The sequence below is a fragment of the Lissotriton vulgaris genome, chromosome 1_1 (genome assembly GCF_964263255.1).
Source record: "Lissotriton vulgaris chromosome 1_1, aLisVul1.2, whole genome shotgun sequence".
NCBI classification, from domain to species: Eukaryota; Metazoa; Chordata; class Amphibia; order Caudata; family Salamandridae; genus Lissotriton; species Lissotriton vulgaris.
Window position 1 is genome coordinate 1,370,818,298 of NC_141685.1, and position 24,212 is coordinate 1,370,842,509.

Consider the following 24,212-nt stretch of genomic DNA (forward strand, 5'->3'; position numbering starts at 1 on the left):
CTCATGTTATCCTTAGTTCGTTTTTGTTAGACCTTGCATTCTTAAGGTGGTCCCAACCCTACTTATTGCTTTTCACCTCCGCATTTTGCTGTATCTTTTTGTTGGCCTTAGGACTCTGATCACTTTATCGCTACTAATCAGTGCTGAAGTGCACGTGCTTCTTCCCTAATCATGTGTATAATTGGAGTATACCTGACTGACAGATTTAATTTACTTGAAAGCCCCTTGTAAAGTGGTATACCATATACCCAGGGACTGATTGTGCCGCCCAAAGAAATAGCATTTCAAACCTGTCTCAAGCCTGCTACTGCAGTGCCTGTGCTGCAGTGTACTGCCACTACGACTTGGCATTTAAAACGACTTGCCAAGCCTTAAACTCCAATTTTATTACATATCAGTAACCCCTAAGGTAGACCCTAGGTAGTCCTAGGGGCATCATGCTATGTAAGTAAAAGGTAAGACATGTACTGTGGTAGTTTGTATGTCCTAGTAGTATCAAACAGTCTATTACATTTTTCACTACTGTGAGGTCTGCCCCTCTCATAGGTTAGCATTGGGTATTCCCTTATACTTTTTGGGGGGTAATTCCATATCAGAGAGGAGAAGCTTTATTTATTTATTGATAAATCCTATCTACTGGTGAGGTTGGATTTAATCTTACTATTGTATAAATGCCATTTTTAGAGAGTGAGCATTTCTCTGCACTTACTGCTCTATTTGCATTGAAACCTGTCTTCGATTGACGTCTGGATTGGGCTGCGGGACAGCTACATATGTGCATTCCCTGTAGACAGCCACAACACAGGTCACTCAACTGCAACTGCATTCATCTGCATTCTGATTGGCCTGGGGGAGAGCTCCGCTCCCCTTTCCGCAAATATGTTCAAGAACGATAATTTATGTCAGTAAGTACAGTATACCTACATCTTATAATCATGTGTGTTTAAATAATTTTTCGTTAGATCGTTTAAATATTGAAAAGGATCTGTTTTTAATAGACATTTTACAAAAACAACTGGTACATTTGGGAATTCTGTAAAGGAAAAACCCAACTGCCGTGACATTGCCAACCACAATGCCGTGACTCGGATTCGAACCGAGGTTGCTGCGGCCACAACGCAGAGTACTGACCACTATACGATCACGGCGAGCTACTTGGGCTCAATAACGTACAGTGACATGAAGAAATTATAATTCGGAACACTCAGGGCTACTCCTGTGATAGGCTGAATGTGTTCATTGCTTCCTCATTCCTTATACAAAGGCTTTATCTCCTCAGTGGTTGATAGGCTGAAACCGTTTCCTGGCCGCCTGCTTGTGAACTGGCAGGAGTCAAAGATCACACATACACTGGTGGGCCTGTGATGGGACACCAATGCAGAGAAACAAACCTGGCGCAGATATTCTATTCTGTTTATTAGACCTGCATCTCCCCTGTACCTCCTCAAGCCATCTGTATGTGAAGCAAGAAAGAGTTAAGGAACGGTCCATCTACACTTTTATTGGGAGGATGCTGCCGTGAGCTCCTCCCAGCTAATCACACAAACAGCAGTAAAGCAAGATAACTACACAGTTAGGGGGGACTGCATGGTTAGGTTTTTGAGGAATTATTGAAACTGACCTCAGTGACCCATAATCAGAGCTGTGGCTAATGACTGCATGCCTAATTATGATGAAGCAAGCACCATGGCTCGTAGGGGCCCCACAACACACTTTTCTTAGCTCATTGAATTAAAGTATAAACTTCTGCCATGTGTGAGTGGTAAAGGCTTGTTAATTTTGTTGCTTTTCAAATTCACGTCTGACAACAAGACGAAGGAACATTGGGGCATCAGACGCTTTGGAAAGTAGCCACCAACCGCAGAGAAAGAGAGAAAGAGGGAAAAGACAGTATGAGGTGTGGAGAAAACAGCAGCAGGTACAAGGAGCTCAAATGAGATTAATGGCGCCTCAGTAGAGCACGTAAAGGAACAGTTACAAATCTAAGAAAAGGGAAAGAAAAGACTAGGAAAAAACACAGAAAGAGCTTGTAGATGAAATTCTCTTTCAGGAACAGCAGGTTAGGAGAAATTACACAGGGAGCAGTTAAGCTTGTAACACGGGGGAGAATAGAAAACAAAATGCAGTTTTATGAAGTGTGTTTGCCTAATCCAGCTAGCACTTTTATTTTATTTCTCTATTTGCTTCTTTTATTGGTAAAGTAAGTTTCAAGTGCATGCACAGGTATGACCGAGAGAGCCAGGGTATAATAATTTGAAGCGTTTGCACCAGCGCTAATGAAGGACGAGAGTTATAGCAAAGATATGAAAGGGGGAGCGATAATAAATATGTGATATGGCAATAGTGACACCAAAATAAGCCACCTATTTATAAAACTGACATGGAAGAAATACTAAAGGTTAACTTCTGAAATTGTAGCCGATGTTAAAAAGATTCGCGTTGTCGGCAGGATTCGAACCTGCGCGGGGAGACCCCAATGGATTTCTAGTCCATCGCCTTAACCACTCGGCCACAACAACTGACTGTAAGGTGTGTGCACATAATCTGTATGCAAGTTTTCAAGGTGTCCCACAGCAAATTCCTGATATTCTGCAATGCACTTTTAAAAAATAATGTTTTTTTCAGCAGGCACATTCTCTCCTAAAAACAAAAATTGCATGCGTATATCTCTAGTTTGGAATACCATAGGCTTGCATGCATACTCTCATGGGTCACTCAAGTTTTTTGGACCCTATTGCACTCTGTTTTCGTGCTGCTTTTAGTATATGGCCCATATTACAGAAGTCTACCATCTTTGAGTATTTGAGGCTCCTTTGTAAGTGCTTTATATTTTTTCCTGGAAGAGCTATATAATAAAGGGGTCCAGGAAGGATTGCATTTATGGAAGATAAAAGAAGGCCCACTTGTCTCACCAAATGCTGTAGAGAAACCTGATGTTTTACTCATGTTATCCTTAGTTCGTTTTTGTTAGACCTTGCATTCTTAAGGTGGTCCCAACCCCACCTTATTGCTTTTCACCTCCGCATTTTGCTGTATCTTTTTGTTGGCCTTAGGACTCTGATCACTTTATCGCTACTAATCAGTGCTGAAGTGCACGTGCTTCTTCCCTAATCATGTGTATAATTGGAGTATACCTGACTGACAGATTTAATTTACTTGAAAGCCCCTTGTAAAGTGGTATACCATATACCCGGGGACCGATTGTGCCGCCCAAAGAAATAGCATTTCAAACCTGTCTCAAGCCTGCTACTGCAGTGCCTGTGCTGCAGTGTACTGCCACTTCGACTTGGCATTTAAAACTACTTGCCAAGCCTTAAACTCCAATTTTATTACATATCAGTAACCCCTAAGGTAGGCCCTAGGTAGTCCTAGGGGCATCATGCTATGTAAGTAAAAGGTAAGACATGTACTGTGGTAGTTTGTATGTCCTAGTAGTATCAAACAGTCTATTACATTTTTCACTACTGTGAGGTCTGCCCCTCTCATAGGTTAGCATTGGGTATTCCCTTATACTTTTTGGGGGGTAATTCCATATCAGAGAGGAGAAGCTTTATTTATTTATTGATAAATCCTATCTACTGGTGAGGTTGGATTTAATCTCACTATTATATAAATGCCATTTTCAGAGAGTGAGCATTTCTCTGCACTTACTGCTCTATTTGCATTGAAACCTGTCTTCGATTGACGTCTGGATTGTGCTTCGAGACAGCTACATATGTTCATTCCCTGTAGACAGCCACAACACAGGTCACTCAACTGCAACTGCATTCATCTGCATTCTGATTGGCCTGGGGGAGAGCTCCGCTCCCCTTACCGCAAATATGTTCAAGAACGATAATTTATGTCAGTAAGTACAGTATACCTACATCTTATAATCATGTGTGTTTAAATAATTTGTCGTTAGATCGTTTAAATATTGAAAAGGATCTGTTTTAATAGACATTTTACAAAAACAACTGGTACATTTGGGAATTCTGTAAAGGAAAAACCCAACTGCCGTGACATTGCCAACCACAATGCCGTGACTCGGATTCGAAGCGAGCCTGCTGCAGCCACAACGCAGAGTACTAACCACTATACGATCACGGCGAGCTACTTGGGCTCAATAACATACAGTGACATGAAGAAATTATAATTCGGAACATTCAGGGCTACTCCTGTGATAGGCTGAATGTGTTCTTTGCTTCCTCATTCCTTATACAAAGGCTTTATCTCCTCAGTGGTTGATAGGCTGAAACCGTTTCCTGGCCGCCTGCTTGTGAACTGGCAGGAGTCAAAGATCACACATACACTGGTGGGCCTGTGATGGGACACCAATGCAGAGAAACACACCTGGCGCAGATATTCTATTCTGTTTATTTGACCTGCATCTCCCCTGTACCTCCTCAAGCCATCTGTATGTGAAGCAAGAAGGAGTTAAGGAACGGTCCATCTACACTTTTATTGGGAGGATGCTGCCGTGAGCTCCTCCCAGCTAATCACACAAACAGCAGTAAAGCAAGATAACTACACAGTTAGGGGGGACTGCATGGTTAGGTTTTTGAGGAATTATTGAAACTGACCTCAGTGACCCATAATCAGAGCTGTGGCTAATGACTGCATGCCTAATTATGATGAAGCAAGCACCATGGCTCGTAGGGGCCCCACAACACACTTTTCTTAGCTCATTGAATTAAAGTATAAACTTCTGCCATGTGTGAGTGGTAAAGGCTTGTTAATTTTGTTGCTTTTCAAATTCACGTCTGACAACAAGACGAAGGAACATTGGGGCATCAGACGCTTTGGAAAGTAGCCACCAACCGCAGAGAAAGAGAGAAAGAGGGAAAAGACAGTATGAGGTGTGGAGAAAACAGCAGCAGGTACAAGGAGCTCAAATGAGATTAATGGCGCCTCAGTAGAGCACGTAAAGGAACAGTTACAAATCTAAGAAAAGGGAAAGAAAAGACTAGGAAAAAACACAGAAAGAGCTTGTAGATGAAATTCTCTTTCAGGAACAGCAGGTTAGGAGAAATTACACAGGGAGCAGTTAAGCTTGTAACACGGGGGAGAATAGAAAAGAAAATGCAGTTTTATGAAGTGTGTTTGCCTAATCCAGCTAGCACTTTTATTTTATTTCTCTATTTGCTTCTTTTATTGGTAAAGTAAGTTTCAAGTGCATGCACAGGTATGACCGAGAGAGCCAGGGTATAATAATTTGAAGCGTTTGCACCAGCGCTAATGAAGGACGAGAGTTATAGCAAAGATATGAAAGGGGGAGCGATAATAAATATGTGATATGGCAATAGTGACACCAAAATAAGCCACCTATTTATCAAACTGACATGGAAGAAATACTAAAGGTTAACTTCTGAAATTGTAGCCGATGTTAAAAAGATTCTCGTTGTCGGCAGGATTCGAACCTGCGCGGGGAGACCCCAATGGATTTCTAGTCCATCGCCTTAACCACTCGGCCACAACAACTGACTGTAAGGTGTGTGCACATAATCTGTATGCAAGTTTTCAAGGTGTCCCACAGCAAATTCCTGATATTCTGCAATGCACTTTTAAAAAATAATGTTTTTTTCAGCAGGCACATTCTCTCCTAAAAACAAAAATTGCATACGTATATCTCTAGTTTGGAATACCATAGGCTTGCATGCATACTCTCATGGGTCACTCAAGTTTTTTGGACCCTATTGCACTCTGTTTTCGTGCTGCTTTTAGTATATGGCCCATATTACAGAAGTCTACCATCTTTGAGTATTTGAGGCTCCTTTGTAAGTGCTTTATATTTTTTCCTGGAAGAGCTATATAATAAAGGGGTCCAGGAAGGATTGCATTTATGGAAGATAAAAGAAGGCCCACTTGTCTCACCAAATGCTGTAGAGAAACCTGATGTTTTACTCATGTTATCCTTAGTTCGTTTTTGTTAGACCTTGCATTCTTAAGGTGGTCCCAACCCCACCTTATTGCTTTTCACCTCCGCATTTTGCTGTATCTTTTTGTTGGCCTTAGGACTCTGATCACTTTATCGCTACTAATCAGTGCTGAAGTGCACGTGCTTCTTCCCTAATCATGTGTATAATTGGAGTATACCTGACTGACAGATTTAATTTACTTGAAAGCCCCTTGTAAAGTGGTATACCATATACCCGGGGACTGATTGTGCCGCCCAAAGAAATAGCATTTCAAACCTGTCTCAAGCCTGCTACTGCAGTGCCTGTGCTGCAGTGTACTGCCACTTCGACTTGGCATTTAAAACTACTTGCCAAGCCTTAAACTCCAATTTTATTACATATCAGTAACCCCTAAGGTAGGCCCTAGGTAGTCCTAGGGGCATCATGCTATGTAAGTAAAAGGTAAGACATGTACTGTGGTAGTTTGTATGTCCTAGTAGTATCAAACAGTCTATTACATTTTTCACTACTGTGAGGTCTGCCCCTCTCATAGGTTAGCATTGGGTATTCCCTTATACTTTTTGGGGGGTAATTCCATATCAGAGAGGAGAAGCTTTATTTATTTATTGATAAATCCTATCTACTGGTGAGGTTGGATTTAATCTCACTATTGTATAAATGCCATTTTTAGAGAGTGAGCATTTCTCTGCACTTACTGCTCTATTTGCATTGAAACCTGTCTTCGATTGACGTCTGGATTGGGCTGCGGGACAGCTACATATGTGCATTCCCTGTAGACAGCCACAACACGGGTCACTCAACTGCAACTGCATTCATCTGCATTCTGATTGGCCTGGGGGAGAGCTCCGCTCCCCTTACCGCAAATATGTTCAAGAACGATAATTTATGTCAGTAAGTACAGTATACCTACATCTTATAATCATGTGTGTTTAAATAATTTGTCGTTAGATTGTTTAAATATTGAAAAGGATCTGTTTTTAATAGACATTTTACAAAAACAACTGGTACATTTGGGAATTCTGTAAAGGAAAAACCCAACTGCCGTGACATTGCCAACCACAATGCCGTGACTCGGATTCGAACCGAGGTTGCTGCGGCCACAACGCAGAGTACTGACCACTATACGATCACGGCGAGCTACTTGGGCTCAATAACGTACAGTGACATGAAGAAATTATAATTCGGAACACTCAGGGCTACTCCTGTGATAGGCTGAATGTGTTCATTGCTTCCTCATTCCTTATACAAAGGCTTTATCTCCTCAGTGGTTGATAGGCTGAAACCGTTTCCTGGCCGCCTGCTTGTGAACTGGCAGGAGTCAAAGATCACACATACACTGGTAGGCCTGTGATGGGACACCAATGCAGAGAAACAAACCTGGCGCAGATATTCTATTCTGTTTATTAGACCTGCATCTCCCCTGTACCTCCTCAAGCCATCTGTATGTGAAGCAAGAAAGAGTTAAGGAACGGTCCATCTACACTTTTATTGGGAGGATGCTGCCGTGAGCTCCTCCCAGCTAATCACACAAACAGCAGTAAAGCAAGATAACTACACAGTTAGGGGGGACTGCATGGTTAGGTTTTTTAGGAATTATTGAAACTGACCTCAGTGACCCATAATCAGAGCTGTGGCTAATGACTGCATGCCTAATTATGATGAAGCAAGCACCATGGCTCGTAGGGGCCCCACAACACACTTTTCTTAGCTCATTGAATTAAAGTATAAACTTCTGCCATGTGTGAGTGGTAAAGGCTTGTTAATTTTGTTGCTTTTCAAATTCACGTCTGACAACAAGACGAAGGAACATTGGGGCATCAGACGCTTTGGAAAGTAGCCACCAACCGCAGAGAAAGAGAGAAAGAGGGAAAAGACAGAGTGAGGTGTGGAGAAAACAGCAGCAGGTACAAGGAGCTCAAATGAGATTAATGGCGCCTCAGTAGAGCACGTAAAGGAACAGTTACAAATCTAAGAAAAGGGAAAGAAAAGACTAGGAAAAAACACAGAAAGAGCTTGTAGATGAAATTCTCTTTCAGGAACAGCAGGTTAGGAGAAATTACACAGGGAGCAGTTAAGCTTGTAACACGGGGGAGAATAGAAAAGAAAATGCAGTTTTATGAAGTGTGTTTGCCTAATCCAGCTAGCACTTTGTTAGATGGACCGGGAGGGTCGGCCGAGGATAAGGGGAGAGGTCTCCGGGGAGAGCCGTCTCCAGCGATCGTACAGACAAGTAACTTCCCCCCCACAGACGGACACCACACCAGGATAAGGTTCAACGATACTTTATAAGCAATTCTTTAAGTACGGTAAAATGATACAAGGAGGTCTGGACTCAGGGGTCCCCTCGATTCTGGTCTCTGGATTGGGAAAAGGGTAGCGGGACAGTCTTGTTACCAATAGATGAAATAGCTCTCAATCCTCGAGCTCGGCGTTCTAGATGATCGGGCCGCGGCGGAGCCAGCAGGTCCCGAGATGGATGAAGGAAGCGACGGTCCGCGGCGGAGCCAGCAGGTCCCGATGAAGATGGTAGTTACAAACGGTCCGCGGCCACGCCAGCAGGTCCCGACGACGATGAAGGTTTACGAAGGTTGCGGCAGCGCCAGCAGGCAGGACGATAGTTCGCAAGGCAGAGCTACGGCAGCGCCAGTAGTCCGTCAAGGATGAGTTCTTCTCTGCGTCTCTCGACTCCAGGATACAACTGCCTTCCTGCTCTGGAGCTGCCCCAGTTATAGGGCTGGTGCCCTTTGATGTCCGGACCCTCGCACTTGGAGGTCGGGGGGTCCGGGATGAAGGAGTCCAGACACCCAGCAGGGGGGTGGAGCCAGCGCCCGGGGAGGTTGTGGGCGAGCGGCACCTGGCGGGGGAGAGCCATCGACACCTCTTTCTCCTATTGACCTGCCAAGTAGTCCGCTCACCTCCTGGGTGGATGGTGGTGCCGGGATGTCTTAGGCCTGGCCAGGCCCAGGGTTAGGGTCGATCGGGGGCCACGCGGCCTCGTGGTGGAGTGTCCAAGATGGCGCCCAGGCTGGGCGCGCGGGCCAGTAGTGGATCGGGCCCACGAGGTCGATATGTTCAGAGGCAGGGGTCCCGGAGGGGACGGAAAACGTGAAGTGGTGGTGTGTGACACTTGAGGGACCGGGCTCGGGCCTGGTCGGGCAGAGGGGGAGCGGCCCTTCATGTGGCCTGTCCAACATGCGTCCCCCCCAGCTGAAGGCGGGGAGAGTCACCAATCCTCTTGGGGACTCTCCTCGTCGAGGCGGAAAAAGCGTGACAGGCCATCCGCGTTGGCGTGATCTGGCCCAGGCCGGTGTTCAACAGTGAAGTCCATCCCTTGTAGGGAGATGGACCAACGTAGTAGTTTTGGGTTCTCCCCCCGCATCTGCATCAGCCACTGCAGGGGTCGATGGTCGGTCTGCACCCGGAAGTGTGTGCCAAAGAGATAGGGCCGGAGCTTTTTGAGGGCCCATACCACGGCGAAGGCCTCCCTCTCGATGGTGCTCCAGCGTTGTTCTCGAGGTAGGAGTCGCCTGCTGATGAAGGCCACTGGCTGATCAAGGCCTTCGGGGTTCAATTGAGACAGGACCGCCCCAATGCCGTGGTCGGAGGCATCCGTCTGGACGACGAATTCCCGGCTGTAGTCGGGGGCCTGGAGCACAGGGGCGGAGCACATGGCGGCCTTCAGTTGTTCGAAGGCTGTTTGACAATCTGGGGTCCAGTTGACCTTCTTTGGTTGATTTTTGGACGTGAGTTCTGTGAGGGGCCCCACTATGGTACCATAGTCTTTCACGAACCGTCGGTAATAGCCCGTGAGTCCCAGAAAGGCGCGTACCTCGGTCTGGGTGATGGGGGGCTGCCAGGACTGGATGGAGGCAATCTTGAGCTGCAGAGGGGCCACCAGGCCGCTTCCCACCTGGTGTCCGAGGTAGGTTACGGACCCCTGACCAATTTGGCATTTGCTGGCCTTGATCGTGAGGCCAGCTCGCTGAAGGGCCTGTAGCACCGCTCGGAGGTGGTGGAGGTGGTCGGACCAATGGTGGCTGTATACAGCGATGTCGTCTAGGTAGGCGGCGCTGAATCCTTCGAGCCCGGCCAAGACCTGATTGACGAGCCGCTGAAATGTTGCTGGAGCATTCTTCATGCCGAAGGGCATGACCTTGAAATGATAATGGCCATCAGGAGTGGAAAATGCAGATCGTTCTTGGGCCCGGGGTGTGAGGCCGATCTGCCAGTAGCCCGCCGTCAGGTCGAAAATACTGAGGTAGCGGGCAGCACCCATGCGGTCGATTAGCTCGTCTGCCCGGGGGATGGGGTGTGCGTCCGTTCTGGTGACCGCATTCAAGCCCCGGTAGTCGACGCAGAACCGGAGTTCCGGTGTGGTGCCGGGAGTGGCTGCTTTGGGGACCAGTACTACTGGGCTGGCCCAGGGGCTGTCTGAGGGCTCAATGACCCCGAGCGTGAGTATTTTGGTTACTTCTTCCTGGATGCAGGCCCGTACCCGATCTGGTACGCGGTAGGCCCGGTGGCGGATAGGGGGGCTGTCCCCCGTGTCCACGTCGTGCACACACCAGGAAGTGACACCTGGGGTGAGGGAAAACAGGCAGGCGAACTGCAACAGGAGGTCTCGACATTCTTGGCGTTGTTCCAGGGTGAGGGCCTCCGAGAGTCGGACCCCATCCACGGAGCCATCTTTCTCCCGAGTCCGTAGGAGGTCAGGGAGGGGTTCGGAGTCTTCTTCGGCTCCATTGTCTGTGGCCATCAGGAGGCTGAGTTCTGAACGCACAAAGTGGGGTTTCAGCCTATTAGCGTGGAGGACTCGGAGGGGGTTCCGTGAAGATTCCATGTCGATGAGATAGGTGACAGGACCCTTGCGCTCGACTACTTTGAAGGGCCCCGTCCACTTGTCTTGCAGGGCGCAGGGTTCGGTGGGGGACATCACCCATACCTGTTGTCCGGGTTCAAATTCGATGGAGGAGGCATTTTGGTCATACCACTTTTTCATGTCCTCTTGACTGGCCTCCAAGTTTGCTTTTGCCAGCTCTCTGAACCGTCGGGTCTGGTTGCGGAGGGTTAGGAGGTATTTGAAGACATCTGGGGGGTTCTTTAGAGGGGGCATTTCCCAGCCTTCCTTGACTAGACTGAGCGGCCCCCGTACGGGGTGTCCATACAATAATTCAAACGGGCTGAAGCCGAGGGACTTCTGGGGGACCTCTCGATATGCGAAGAGGAGGCATGGCAGCAGCACATCCCACTGGCGACGGAGGGGCTCTTCCAACCCCCCAATCATCCCTTTGAGCGTGCGGTTGAACCGCTCAACGAGTCCGTTTCCTTGAGGGTGATAGGGGGTCGTGAATCGGTAGGTGACCCCACACTGTTGCCAGAGGGACTTCATATATTTGGAAATAAAGTTCGTGCCTCTGTCGCTGACGACTTCTCGGGGGAAGCCCACACGGGAGAAGATCCCCATCAGGGCCCGGCCGACTACCGGGGCTGTCACAGTTCGCAGGGGAACAGCCTCGGGGTAGCGGGTGGCGTGGTCCACCAGTACCAGGATGAACCGATGTCCTTGTTTTGTACGGGGGTCCAGGGGCCCCACAATGTCTATCCCGACCCTCTCGAACGGGGTGGTGACCACGGGAAATGGTTGCAGGGGGGCTTTTAGTTTGCGGCCGCTCTTTCCACTGGCTTGGCACGTGGGGCAAGATCGGCAATGCTGGAGTACATCATTCCTCATTTTAGGCCAGAAGAAGTGGGTCACTAGGCGGCTGTAAGTTTTATCCTGACCCAGGTGTCCAGCCAGGGGGACATCGTGGGCCAGGTTTAGCAAGAAGTCTCTAAAAGGGAGGGGCACCACTAGCACTCGGCTGGCCCCCAACTCCGCGATCCTTTGTTCACTGTATAGCAGATCATTGTCCCAGTAGATCCAATGTGTTCCGGAGGTATCCCCTGCGCTCTGGGCGAGGGCTTGTTGGCGGAGTCCCTCGAGGGAGGGACAGGTCTTCTGCTCTTGGCGAAACTGCTCCTGTGTGGGCCCCCCCTCTTGATGCCACTGGTCGAGGCCAGCGAGGTCCGGAGGTTGAGCTGGTTCTGGGGGGACGGCACGGTCGGTGTCTTCGATTGGGGTGACCGGGGGAGGAGGCGCCGGCCATTCGGGTTCCTCTGGTCGGGGATTGGCACGGGCGGCCATGGACCGGGTGGTGACGCACGCCCAGTCCGGGATGCCTAACATCCCCAGGTGTTCTCTTCGTTCTACGGCTGCCCACGGAGAGCTTTCAAGGTCATTTCCCAGGAGGCAGTCTACGGGGGCATCATCTCGGACCGTCACTTTCAACATGCCGGAGACCCCTCCCCATTCGAAAGGGACGCAGGCCATCCGACACAGACTCTCCGAGTTATCGGCTGAACGGACAGGGCAGAGAATGTTTGGTAGGAACTGTTCTGGGGTCACCAGGTGACAGCGGACGGCTGTTACACTGGCCCCGGTGTCACGGAGGGCTTCGGCCTGGCGTCCATTGATGCTCACCCATTGGCTGTACTTCCGGGTGTTAGCGGGTAGGGGGACCCGCGGGACCATGTCTTTCCCCCCTAAGCATGCTAGAGCCATGGCGGCTGGCTCCCATTCTTGATGCTCTTGCTCATATTCTTCCTGCTCCTCGGAGATCTGTTCTTCCCCCAGGGCAGCAGCGGCCACCTGGCGGGGTCTTGGGCTCTGGTACTGTGGGCAATTTGGGTCGTTTGCATAGTGGCTGACTCGTTGGCATCGGTGACACGTGACATTGGCTCTGTATCCCGGTCGCGCCGGGGTGCTGCCCCGGTTGGCCGGGGGGGTGGTGCTGGTAGTGGGGGCGACCGGAGCGTTGTCTCTTCCTCGTCCTTGGCCCCCTCCTCCTCCTCGGGGACGGTGCTGACCGTTGTTGTTCCGGTTCTGTTCATAGGATCCATTTCGGCCCACTCTGGTGATTTCCCACCGGTCAGCCTCGGCTGCGAGCTGCCGTGGATCAGTCAATTTGCTGTCGAGGAGGTGCTGCCGGAGCTCAATGAAGCAATTGTTTGATAGATGCTCCCACACCATGAGATTGAAGAGTTGTTCGTAAGTTGTGACATTGCTTCCTTTGATCCAGCCCTCGAAGGCTCGGCTAAAATAGTTCACGTAGTCCACCCAAGTTGTACCCGGGATGCGGGTGCAGTCTCGGAACCTCTGACGGTACATCTCGGGTGTGAGCCCATAGCGGGTGAGGAGGGCAGCTTTCATGTGGTCATAGGAGGTCATCAGATGGTCCGGGAGCTGTAGCAGGGCATCGCGGCCCTCATTGAGGAATCTCCCCCATAGACCGGCTCCCCAGTCGCTTCGATCGATCCGGTGGGCGGTCATAGCGATTTCGTAGGCCTTGAACCATTGCTGGATGTCGTCCTCTCGGAAGTATTCTCGAACGACATCCTTGGGGATGTGTACCTTCTTATCTGTTGTCCCTGGGGTGTGGGGTTGCTCGGGCACCCCTAATTCTTTGTTCTGCTTGCGTAAGTCTATCTCAGCTAATTTGCGCTCGTGTTCATGTGCCAGTCTTTTTTCCTCGAGCTCCCTTTGTCTCTGTTTTTCCTCTCTTTCTTCTCGGAGACGCAGGTGCTCTAAGCTCAGTTTTTGTTCGGCCAACTTAAGTTCAACATCCATTTTGAGCCGGGCCATTTCTAGTTCATGTAGTCGTGTTCTTTCTCGTTCCTGGATCTCGTCTTGCGAGAGACCCGTTCTTCGCTCCTCGGGGGCCGTGGTGTTTTTTTCTACTGCTGCGATATTTTGGTCGGTGGTTCCGACGGCCCCGGTTTCTGCCCAGGACTCTAGGGCATGCTTGAAATCGTCTTTGGTACTTAGACCGGTGGTAGCGATACCTAGTTCGATGCAGAATTGTTTTAATTCACGATGGCTGTATTCGTCCAATTTCTCCATCTGAAATTTCTCGGTGGATCCGCTTTCTTTGGTTGTCATCGTGATTTCGTCGTGGGGTGAGCTACTTTCTGTACGATTATGCGGTGATTCGGATCGCGCCGCTGGCCACCAATGTTAGACGGACCGGGAGGGTCGGCCGAGGATAAGGGGAGAGGTCTCCGGGGAGAGCCGTCTCCAGCGATCGTACAGACAAGTAACTTCCCCCCCACAGACGGACACCACACCAGGATAAGGTTCAACGATACTTTATAAGCAATTCTTTAAGTACGGTAAAATGATACAAGGAGGTCTGGACTCAGGGGTCCCCTCGATTCTGGTCTCTGGATTGGGAAAAGGGTAGCGGGACAGTCTTGTTACCAATAGATGAAATAGCTCTCAATCCTCGAGCTCGGCGTTCTAGATGATCGGGCCGCGGCGGAGCCAGCAGGTCCCGAGATGGATGAAGGAAGCGACGGTCCGCGGCGGAGCCAGCAGGTCCCGATGAAGATGGTAGTTACAAACGGTCCGCGGCCACGCCAGCAGGTCCTGACGACGATGAAGGTTTACGAAGGTTGCGGCAGCGCCAGCAGGCAGGACGATAGTTCGCAAGGCAGAGCTACGGCAGCGCCAGTAGTCCGTCAAGGATGAGTTCTTCTCTGCGTCTCTCGACTCCAGGATACAACTGCCTTCCTGCTCTGGAGCTGCCCCAGTTATAGGGCTGGTGCCCTTTGATGTCCGGACCCTCGCACTTGGAGGTCGGGGGGTCCGGGATGAAGGAGTCCAGACACCCAGCAGGGGGGTGGAGCCAGCGCCCGGGGAGGTTGTGGGCGAGCGGCACCTGGCGGGGGAGAGCCATCGACACCTCTTTCTCCCATTGACCTGCCAAGTAGTCCGCTCACCTCCTGGGTGGATGGTGGTGCCGGGATGTCTGAGGCCTGGCCAGGCCCAGGGTTAGGGTCGATCGGGGGCCACGCGGCCTCGTGGTGGAGTGTCCAAGATGGCGCCCAGGCTGGGCGCGCGGGCCAGTAGTGGATCGGGCCCACGAGGTCGATATGTTCAGAGGCAGGGGTCCCGGAGGGGACGGAAAACGTGAAGTGGTGGTGTGTGACACTTGAGGGACCGGGCTCGGGCCTGGTCGGGCAGAGGGGGAGCGGCCCTTCACGTGGCCTGTCCAACACACTTTTATTTTATTTCTCTATTTGCTTCTTTTATTGGTAAAGTAAGTTTCAAGTGCATGCACAGGTATGACCGAGAGAGCCAGGGTATAATAATTTGAAGCGTTTGCACCAGCGCTAATGAAGGACGAGAGTTATAGCAAAGATATGAAAGGGGGAGCGATAATAAATATGTGATATGGCAATAGTGACACCAAAATAAGCCACCTATTTATAAAACTGACATGGAAGAAATACTAAAGGTTAACTTCTGAAATTGTAGCCGATGTTAAAAAGATTCTCGTTGTCGGCAGGATTCGAACCTGCGCGGGCAGACCCCAATGGATTTCTAGTCCATCGCCTTAACTACTCGGCCACAACAACTGACTGTAAGGTGTGTGCACATAATCTGTATGCAAGTTTTCAAGGTGTCCCACAGCAAATTCCTGATATTCTGCAATGCACTTTTAAAAAATAATGTTTTTTTCAGCAGGCACATTCTCTCGTAAAAACAAAAATTGCATGCGTATATCTCTAGTTTGGAATACCATAGGCTTGCATGCATACTCTCATGGGTCACTCAAGTTTTTTGGACCCTATTGCACTCTGTTTTCGTGCTGCTTTTAGTATATGGCCCATATTACAGAAGTCTACCATCTTTGAGTATTTGAGGCTCCTTTGTAAGTGCTTTATATTTTTTCCTGGAAGAGCTATATAATAAAGGGGTCCAGGAAGGATTGCATTTATGGAAGATAAAAGAAGGCCCAATTGTCTCACCAAATGCTGTAGAGAAACCTGATGTTTTACTCATGTTATCCTTAGTTCGTTTTTGTTAGACCTTGCATTCTTAAGGTGGTCCCAACCCCACCTTATTGCTTTTCACCTCCGCATTTTGCTGTATCTTTTTGTTGGCCTTAGGACTCTGATCACTTTATCGCTACTAATCAGTGCTGAAGTGCACGTGCTTCTTCCCTAATCAGGTGTATAATTGGAGTATACCTGACTGACAGATTTAATTTACTTGAAAGCCCCTTGTAAAGTGGTATACCATATACCCAGGGACTGATTGTGCCGCCCAAAGAAATAGCATTTCAAACCTGTCTCAAGCCTGCTACTGCAGTGCCTGTGCTGCAGTGTACTGCCACTTCGACTTGGCATTTAAAAATACTTGCCAAGCCTTAAACTCCAATTTTATTACATATCAGTAACCCTTAAGGTAGGCCCTAGGTAGTCCTAGGGGCATCATGCTATGTAAGTAAAAGGTAAGACATGTACTGTGGTAGTTTGTATGTCCTAGTAGTATCAAACAGTCTATTACATTTTTCACTACTGTGAGGTCTGCCCCTCTCATAGGTTAGCATTGGGTATTCCCTTATACTTTTTGGGGGGTAATTCCATATCAGAGAGAAGAAGCTTTATTTATTTATTGATAAATCCTATCTACTGGTGAGGTTGGATTTAATCTCACTATTGTATAAATGCCATTTTCAGAGAGTGAGCATTTCTCTGCACTTACTGCTCTATTTGCATTGAAACCTGTCTTCGATTGACGTCTGGATTGGGCTGCGAGACAGCTACATATGTTCATTCCCTGTAGACAGCCACAACACAGGTCACTCAACTGCAACTGCATTCATCTGCATTCTGATTGGCCTGGGGGAGAGCTCCGCTCCCCTTACCGCAAATATGTTCAAGAACGATAATTTATGTCAGTAAGTACAGTATACCTACATCTTATAATCATGTGTGTTTAAATAATTTGTCGTTAGATCGTTTAAATATTGAAAAGGATCTGTTTTAATAGACATTTTACAAAAACAACTGGTACATTTGGGAATTCTGTAAAGGAAAAACCCAACTGCCGTGACATTGCAAACCACAATGCCGTGACTCGGATTCGAACCGAGCCTGCTGCAGCCACAACGCAGAGTACTAACCACTATACGATCACGGCGAGCTACTTGGGCTCAATTACGTACAGTGACATGAAGAAATTATAATTCGGAACATTCAGGGCTACTCCTGTGATAGGCTGAATGTGTTCATTGCTTCCTCATTCCTTATACAAAGGCTTTATCTCCTCAGTGGTTGATAGGCTGAAACCGTTTCCTGGCCGCCTGCTTGTGAACTGGCAGGAGTCAAAGATCACACATACACTGGTGGGCCTGTGATGGGACACCAATGCAGAGAAACACACCTGGCGCAGATATTCTATTCTGTTTATTAGACCTGCATCTCCCCTGTACCTCCTCAAGCCATCTGTATGTGAAGCAAGAAGGAGTTAAGGAACGGTCCATCTACACTTTTATTGGGAGGATGCTGCCGTGAGCTCCTCCCAGCTAATCACACAAACAGCAGTAAAGAAAGATAACTACACAGTTAGGGGGGACTGCATGGTTAGGTTTTTGAGGAATTATTGAAACTGACCTCAGTGACCCATAATCAGAGCTGTGGCTAATGACTGCATGCCTAATTATGATGAAGCAAGCACCATGGCTCGTAGGGGCCCCACAACACACTTTTCTTAGCTCATTAAATTAAAGTATAAACTTCTGCCATGTGTGAGTGGTAAAGGCTTGTTAATTTTGTTGCTTTTCAAATTCACGTCTGACAACAAGACGAAGGAACATTGGGGCATCAGACGCTTTGGAAAGTAGCCACCAACCGCAGAGAAAGAGAGAAAGAGGGAAAAGGCAGTATGAGGTGTGGAGAAAACAGCAGCAGGTACACGGAGCTCAAATGAGATTAATGGCGCCTAAGTAGAGCACGTAAAGGAACAGTTACAAATCTAAGAAAAGGGAAAGAAAAGACTAGGAAAAAACACAGAAAGAGCTTGTAGATGAAATTCTTTTCCAGGAACAGCAGGTTAAGAGAAATTACACAGGGAGCAGTTAAGCTTGTAACACGGGGGAGAATAGAAAAGAAAATGCAGTTTTATGAAGTGTGTTTGCCTAATCCAGCTAGCACTTTTATTTTATTTCTCTATTTGCTTCTTTTATTGGTAAAGTAAGTTTCAAGTGCATGCACAGGTATGACCGAGAGAGCCAGGGTATAAAAATGTGAAGCGTTTGCACCAGCGCTAATGAAGGACGAGAGTTATAGCAAAGATATGAAAGGGGGAGCGATAATAAATATGTGATATGGCAATAGTGACACCAAAATAACCACCTATTTATAAAACTGACATGGAAGAAATACTAAAGGTTAACTTCTGAAATTGTAGCCGATGTTAAAAAGATTCTTGTTGTCGGCAGGATTCAAACCTGCGCGGGGAGACCCCAATGGATTTCTAGTCCATCGCCTTAACCACTCGGCCACAACAACTGACTGTAAGGTGTGTGCACATAATCTGTATGCAAATTTTCAAGGTGTCCCACAGCAAATTCCTGATATTCTGCAATGCACTTTTTAAAAATAATGTTTTTTTCAGCAGGCACATTCTCTCCTAAAAACAAAAATTGCATGCGTATATCTCTAGTTTGGAATACCATAGGCTTGCATGCATACTCTCATGGGTCACTCAAGTTTTTTGGACCCTATTGCACTCTGTTTTCGTGCTGCTTTTAGTATATGGCCCATATTACAGAAGTCTACCATCTTTGAGTATTTGAGGCTCCTTTGTAAGTGCTTTATATTTTTTCCTTGAAGAGCTATATAATAAAGGGGTCCGGGAAGGATTGCAGTTATGGAAGATAAAAGAAGGCCCACTTGTCTCACCAAATGCTGTAGAGAAACCTGATGTTTTACTCATGTTATCCTTAGTTCGTTTTTGTTAGACCTTGCATTCTTAAGGGGGTCCCAACCCCACCTTATTGCTTTTCACCTCCGCATTTTGCTGTATCTTTTTGTTGGCCTTAGGACTCTGATCACTTTATCGCTACTAATCAGTGCTGAAGTGCACGTGCTTCTTCCCTAATCATGTGTATAATTGGAGTATACCTGACTGACAGATTTAATTTACTTGAAAGCCCCTTGTAAAGTGGTATACCATATACCCAGGGACTGATTGTGCCGCCCAAAGAAATAGCATTTCAAACCTGTCTCAAGCCTGCTACTGCAGTGCCTGTGCTGCAGTGTACTGCCACTTCGACTTGGCATTTAAAACTACTTGCCAAGCCTTAAACTCCAATTTTATTACATATCAGTAACCCCTAAGGTAGGCCCTAGGTAGTCCTAGGGGCATCATGCTATGTAAGTAAAAGGTAAGACATGTACTGTGGTAGTTTGTATGTCCTAGTAGTATCAAACAGTCTATTACATTTTTCACTACTGTGAGGTCTGCCCCTCTCATAGGTTAGCATTGGGTATTCCCTTATACTTTTTGGGGGGTAATTCCATATCAGAGAGGAGAAGCTTTATTTATTTATTGATAAATCCTATCTACTGGTGAGGTTGGATTTAATCTTACTATTGTATAAATGCCATTTTTAGAGAGTGAGCATTTCTCTGCACTTACTGCTCTATTTGCATTGAAACCTGTCTTCGATTGACGTCTGGATTGGGCTGCGGGACAGCTACATATGTGCATTCCCTGTAGACAGCCACAACACAGGTCACTCAACTGCAACTGCATTCATCTGCATTCTGATTGGCCTGGGGGAGAGCTCCGCTCCCCTTACCGCAAATATGTTCAAGAACGATAATTTATGTCAGTAAGTACAGTATACCTACATCTTATAATCATGTGTGTTTAAATAATTTGTCGTTAGATCGTTTAAATATTGAAAAGGATCTGTTTTTAATAGACATTTTACAAAAACAACTGGTACATTTGGGAATTCTGTAAAGGTAAAACCCAACTGCCGTGACATTGCCAACCACAATGCCGTGACTCGGATTCGAACCGAGGTGGCTGCGGCCACAACGCAGAGTACTAACCACTATACGATCACGGCGAGCTACTTGGGCTCAATAACATACAGTGACATGAAGAAATTATAATTCGGAACACTCAGGGCTACTCCTGTGATAGGCTGAATGTGTTCTTTGCTTCCTCATTCCTTATACAAAGGCTTTATCTCCTCAGTGGTTGATAGGCTGAAACCGTTTCCTGGCCGCCTGCTTGTGAACTGGCAGGAGTCAAAGATCACACATACACTGGTGGGCCTGTGATGGGACACCAATGCAGAGAAACACACCTGGCGCAGATATTCTATTCTGTTTATTAGACCTGCATCTCCCCTGTACCTCCTCAAGCCATCTGTATGTGAAGCAAGAAGGAGTTAAGGAACGGTCCATCTACACTTTTATTGGGAGGATGCTGCCGTGAGCTCCTCCCAGCTAATCACACAAACAGCAGTAAAGCAAGATAACTACACAGTTAGGGGGGACTGCATGGTTAGGTTTTTGAGGTATTATTGAAACTGACCTCAGTGACCCATAATCAGAGCTGTGGCTAATGACTGCATGCCTAATTATGATGAAGCAAGCACCATGGCTCGTAGGGGCCCCACAACACACTTTTCTTAGCTCATTAAATTAAAGTATAAACTTCTGCCATGTGTGAGTGGTAAAGGCTTGTTAATTTTGTTGCTTTTCAAATTCACGTCTGACAACAAGACGAAGGAACATTGGGGCATCAGACGCTTTGGAAAGTAGCCACCAACCGCAGAGAAAGAGAGAAAGAGGGAAAAGGCAGTATGAGGTGTGGAGAAAACAGCAGCAGGTACACGGAGCTCAAATGAGATTAATGGCGCCTAAGTAGAGCACGTAAAGGAACAGTTACAAATCTAAGAAAAGGGAAAGAAAAGACTAGGAAAAAACACAGAAAGAGCTTGTAGATGAAATTCTTTTCCAGGAACAGCAGGTTAAGAGAAATTACACAGGGAGCAGTTAAGCTTGTAACACGGGGGAGAATAGAAAAGAAAATGCAGTTTTATGAAGTGTGTTTGCCTAATCCAGCTAGCACTTTTATTTTATTTCTCTATTTGCTTCTTTTATTGGTAAAGTAAGTTTCAAGTGCATGCACAGGTATGACCGAGAGAGCCAGGGTATAATAATTTGAAGCGTTTGCACCAGCGCTAATGAAGAACGAGAGTTATAGCAAAGATATGAAAGGGGGAGCGATAATAAATATGTGATATGGCAATAGTGACACCAAAATAAGCCACCTATTTATAAAACTGACATGGAAGAAATACTAAAGGTTAACTTCTGAAATTGTAGCCGATGTTAAAAAGATTCTCGTTGTCGGCAGGATTCGAACCTGCGCGGGGAGACCCCAATGGATTTCTAGTCCATCGCCTTAACCACTCGGCCACAACAACTGACTGTAAGGTGTGTGCACATAATCTGTATGCAAATTTTCAAGGTGTCCCACAGCAAATTCCTGATATTCTGCAATGCACTTTTTAAAAATAATGTTTTTTTCAGCAGGCACATTCTCTCCTAAAAACAAAAATTGCATGCGTATATCTCTAGTTTGGAATACCATAGGCTTGCATGCATACTCTCATGGGTCACTCAAGTTTTTTGGACCCTATTGCACTCTGTTTTCGTGCTGCTTTTAGTATATGGCCCATATTACAGAAGTCTACCATCTTTGAGTATTTGAGGCTTCTTTGTAAGTGCTTTATATTTTTTCCTTGAAGAGCTATATAATAAAGGGGTCCGGGAAGGATTGCATTTATGGAAGATAAAAGAAGGCCCACTTGTCTCACCAAATGCTGTAGAGAAACCTGATGTTTTACTCATGTTATCCTTAGTTCGTTTTTGTTAGACCTTGCATTCTTAAGGTGGTCCCAACCCCACCTTATTGCTTTTCACCTCCGCATTTTGCTGTATCTTTTTGTTGGCCTTAGGACTCTGATCACTTTATCGCTACTAATCAGTGCTGAAGTGCAGGTGTTTCTTCCCTAATCATGTGTATAATTGGAGTATACCTGACTGACAGATTTAATTTACTTGAAAGCCCCTTGTAAAGTGGTATACCATATACCCAGGGACTGATTGTGCCGCCCAAAGAAATAGCATTTCAAACCTGTCTCAAGCCTGCTACTGCAGTGCCTGTGCTGCAGTGTACTGCCACTTCGACTTGGCATTTAAAACTACTTGCCAAGCCTTAAACTCCAATTTTATTACATATCAGTAACCCCTAAGGTAGGCCCTAGGTAGTCCTAGGGGCATCATGCTATGTAAGTGAAAGGTAAGACATGTACTGTGGTAGTTTGTATGTCCTAGTAGTATCAAACAGTCTATTACATTTTTCACTACTGTGAGGTCTGCCCCTCTCATAGGTTAGCATTGGGTATTCCCTTATACTTTTTTGGGGGTAATTCCATATCAGAGAGGAGAAGCTTTATTTATTTATTGATAAATCCTATCTACTGGTGAGGTTGGATTTAATCTTACTATTGTATAAATGCCATTTTTAGAGAGTGAGCATTTCTCTGCACTTACTGCTCTATTTGCATTGAAACCTGCCTTCGATTGACGTCTGGATTGGGCTGCGAGACAGCTACATATGTGCATTCCCTGTAGACAGCCACAACACAGGTCACTCAACTGCAACTGCATTCATCTGCATTCTGATTGGCGTGGGGGAGAGCTCCGCTCCCCTTACCGCAAATATGTTCAAGAACGATAATTTATGTCAGTTAGTACAGTATACCTACATCTTATAATCATGTGTGTTTAAATAATTTGTCGTTAGATCGTTTAAATATTGAAAAGGATCTGTTTTTAATAGACATTTTACAAAAACAACTGGTACATTTGGGAATTCTGTAAAGGAAAAACCCAACTGCCGTGACGTTGCCAACCACAATGCCGTGACTCAGATTCGAACCAAGGTTGCTGCGGCCACAACGCAGAGTACTAACCACTAAACGATCACGGCGAGCTACTTGGGCTCAATAATGTACAGTGACATGAAGAAATTATAATTCGGAACACTCAGGGCTACTCCTGTGATAGGCTGAATGTGTTCATTGCTTCCTCATTCCTTATACAAAGGCTTTATCTCCTCAGTGGTTGATAGGCTGAAACCGTTTCCTGGCCGCCTGCTTGTGAACTGGCAGGAGTCAAAGATCACACATACACTGGTGGGCCTGTGATGGGACACCAATGCAGAGAAACACACCTGGCGCAGATATTCTATTCTGTTTATTAGACCTGCATCTCCCCTGTACCTCCTCAAGCCAACTGTATGTGAAGCAAGAAAGAGTTAAGGAACGGTCCATCTACACTTTTATTGGGAGGATGCTGCCGTGAGCTCCTCCCAGCTAATCACACAAACAGCAGTAAAGCAAGATAACTACACAGTTAGGGGGGACTGCATGGTTAGGTTTTTGAGGAAATATTGAAACTGACCTCAGTGACCCATAATCAGAGCTGTGGCTAATGACTGCATGCCTAATTATGATGAAGCAAGCACCATGGCTCGTAGGGGCCCCACAACACACTTTTCTAAGCTCATTGAATTAAAGTATAAACTTCTGCCATGTGTGAGTGGTAAAGGCTTGTTAATTTTGTTGCTTTTCAAATTCACATCTGACAACAAGACGAAGGAACATTGGGGCATCAGACGCTTTGGAAAGTAGCCACCAACCGCAGAGAAAGAGAGAAAGAGGGAAAAGACAGTATGAGGTGTGGAGAAAACAGCAGCAGGTACAAGGAGCTCAAATGAGATTAATGGCGCCTAAATAGAGCACATAAAGGAACAGTTACAAATCTAAGAAAAGGGAAAGAAAAGACTAGGAAAAAACACAGAAAGAGCTTGTAGATGAAATTCTCTTCCAGGAACAGCAGGTTAGGAGAAATTACACAGGGAGCAGTTAAGCTTGTAACACGGGGGAGAATAGAAAAGAAAATGCAGTTTTATGAAGTGTGTTTGCCTAATCCAGCTAGCACTTTTATTTTATTTCTCTATTTGCTTCTTTTATTGGTAAAGTAAGTTTCAAGTGCATGCACAGGTATGACCGAGAGAGCCAGGGTATAATAATTTGAAGCGTTTGCACCAGCGCTAATGAAGGACGAGAGTTATAGCAAAGATATGAAAGGGGGAGCGATAATAAATATGTGATATGGCAATAGTGACACCAAAATAAGCCACCTATTTATAAAACTGACATGGAAGAAATACTAAAGGTTAACTTCTGAAATTGTAGCCGATGTTAAAAAGAGTCTCGTTGCCGGCAGGATTCGAACCTGCACAGGGAGACCCTAATGGATTTCTAGTCCATCGCCTTAACCACTCTGCCACAATAACCGACTGTAAGGTGTGTGCACATAATCTGTATGCAA

General features: G+C 46.6%; 7 non-coding genes across 7 annotated transcripts; all 7 read right to left on the reverse strand.

Moving 5' to 3' along the window:
* Positions 1 to 1,076: 1,076 nt before the first annotated feature.
* Positions 1,077 to 1,148, reverse strand: TRNAH-GUG (transfer RNA histidin (anticodon GUG)). The gene has a single exon. It is a non-coding gene; the product is annotated as a tRNA-His (tRNA).
* A 1,289-nt stretch (positions 1,149 to 2,437) lies between these two features.
* On the reverse strand, positions 2,438 to 2,519 carry TRNAS-AGA (transfer RNA serine (anticodon AGA)). Its single transcript has one exon. It is a non-coding gene; the product is annotated as a tRNA-Ser (tRNA).
* A 2,859-nt stretch (positions 2,520 to 5,378) lies between these two features.
* TRNAS-AGA (transfer RNA serine (anticodon AGA)) lies at positions 5,379 to 5,460 on the reverse strand. The gene has a single exon. It is a non-coding gene; the product is annotated as a tRNA-Ser (tRNA).
* A 1,499-nt stretch (positions 5,461 to 6,959) lies between these two features.
* Positions 6,960 to 7,031, reverse strand: TRNAH-GUG (transfer RNA histidin (anticodon GUG)). The gene has a single exon. It is a non-coding gene; the product is annotated as a tRNA-His (tRNA).
* Positions 7,032 to 18,211: 11,180 nt separating this feature from the next.
* TRNAS-AGA (transfer RNA serine (anticodon AGA)) lies at positions 18,212 to 18,293 on the reverse strand. The gene has a single exon. It is a non-coding gene; the product is annotated as a tRNA-Ser (tRNA).
* Positions 18,294 to 19,792: 1,499 nt separating this feature from the next.
* On the reverse strand, positions 19,793 to 19,864 carry TRNAH-GUG (transfer RNA histidin (anticodon GUG)). Its single transcript has one exon. It is a non-coding gene; the product is annotated as a tRNA-His (tRNA).
* Positions 19,865 to 21,153: 1,289 nt separating this feature from the next.
* TRNAS-AGA (transfer RNA serine (anticodon AGA)) lies at positions 21,154 to 21,235 on the reverse strand. Its single transcript has one exon. It is a non-coding gene; the product is annotated as a tRNA-Ser (tRNA).
* Between the last annotated feature and the right edge of the window lie 2,977 nt (positions 21,236 to 24,212).